We start from the raw sequence: 2,091 nt of genomic DNA, 5'->3' as shown, positions 1-2,091 counted from the left end.
ATACTGCCATAGTGGAGTGGCAAATCTATCGCTAGTTCTATGTGTGTCATGGCATAAACGTGGGGAGGTAATGCCTGATTTTCATTTAAATGACATACAAGAAGACGCAGCCATATTTATAGGTGCAGCGAAACAAAAAATGGAAGCATCGTTTGAGTCCCTTGGACAAGAACTTCTCATGTACGTAAAAGTACACGACTAAATATTTGACGACATTTTCGAACTCCATTTATTCTTTACTCTAAAATATACTTTAGCCAGAAATTCACGCTGGTCACAATTAGATAATCTTAGACATTGAATAGAACAAAGTAAATACGGCGAAGTTTTCCAATGAAATCAGGTAGTTCATCCCTTAATAGGCAGAGCAATAATCAAAATTTGTTCCGTCACTGACGTTGGACAAGCTTGTTGCCCTTACATCGAAATCGGTGAAAAGCAAAAACAAAGAGTGAGACGATTTCTTCCTAGTGATGAGTGCAATCCAACCCCAAACCAATGTAGTAGTTCAAGCAACTAAATAACCAGACAATCAGCCAAAGAAGTAATGCATCCTCAATAAGTCACAAAATCGTAACAGAGAGCGCTCGAGCCATCAGCATCTCGTACGCAGCCCTTCAGCTCAATGGCAACATCACCCTACCAAAGATGACCACTGTTTGCCAGTAGTCTTGTCTGCCCGTCATTCAGCCTTGCGTATAGTCGAGGCGCTTCAATCAGAGCCCAACAAATCCTTCAGCAGGGCTTACGGCTCGGCCCACTTGCAGTATCGCATCAACTGAAATTGGCTACGTCATGAGGCGACAATGAGGAGAACTGAAAGTCGGGTCGACTACTGGTGTATGCATACTGGGCGTGCCAAGTGGTTGCTACACCAGACTCACAGCAATGGAAACAGCTCCCCATGGCCCAGCTAACACAGTGGAGCTTGTAATTAACATGGCAATGGAGGACTACGCGACAACGGCCATGCTGGGCTAGGATATGAGTAGTTCCACGGGGTTCAACTGAGGTCTGGTTGCCATCCCTAACTCACTGATTGTGGCTACCAACAAATCAACAGTTCACATTAACAACCCCTAATAACCCATTAGCAGATTAGTAACATTTGGCTACATCTTCTCTTATCTAGCATTGGGAAGAGCCTTCTAATTGTCAAAACTTGTAAAATTCACTTTCTAACCATTACATTGCTTTGGTTATACGGTACTTTGGGTCAATAAAAGTGGCAGAACCTCTAATGCCATAATTGTCGTGGCATGCCGCCTTTCACGGGCAATGTAGTCTATTAAATCAGAAGTAGCACGCGCTCCACTCTTCGACAGTGTACTTGTCTCCCAGATCCGCCTGGCGCCTGCAGAGGATACATTGTTGGATCATTAAAACGCCGAGTGTAAAACGGCCACTTGCATTTGTGTTTTACCATCTACAATGGGATAAAGCTAATGAACGCCTAGCACTATCATCACATGCGGCGCTTAAATAAACAGGCCATACATTGCAGTTCATGCGTGCCCTTGTAGGAAAGTATAGGAGAAGGCTTACCAATAAAAAAAATGAAAAAAATTAATATTTGTTTTCAAGGGTTAAGTGATGTTGTGGTCAAAAAACTGTCCTTCCGCTACTATATTGATTCTCGTATAACAGGTAATGTACGTCCGCATTAGAGCGGACTAGATAAAAAAAATCCTTTTTGACTACTGAAGCCCCTAAATAACGTACGATTTGGCAACGACATTTGCCTTACTTTGATCCAACAGAAACCACAACACCGACTCGACAGCCACACGAACAGGAATAATAGCTAAAATAACAGAACTGTATTTGAAATGTAAACAATTTTGGAGTCATGCGGTTTATCATATGATCACAGACAAACTAGGCTGGCATTTGTTCAGGGTAAACTAGCACACCTTAATCAGACAGCAAATAAGTAAACATTTCGACCACCACGCCCATTTGGAAAGGTAAATTTTCGTGGAGTATAGCTGCACAAATGTTGCAAAATTCCTGGGTGAAATGACCAAATTAGGGAAACCACTATGGCACCATCGCAGAGGTCTTCCGCTACATCGTCGAAAGCTAACCCCT

This window comes from Echinococcus granulosus, assembly GCF_000524195.1.
Source record: "Echinococcus granulosus chromosome Unknown EG_S00014, whole genome shotgun sequence".
Classification (NCBI taxonomy): Eukaryota; Metazoa; Platyhelminthes; class Cestoda; order Cyclophyllidea; family Taeniidae; genus Echinococcus; species Echinococcus granulosus.
The sequence above is the reverse complement of the archived record's forward strand: the minus strand, read 5'-3'. Positions refer to the sequence as shown.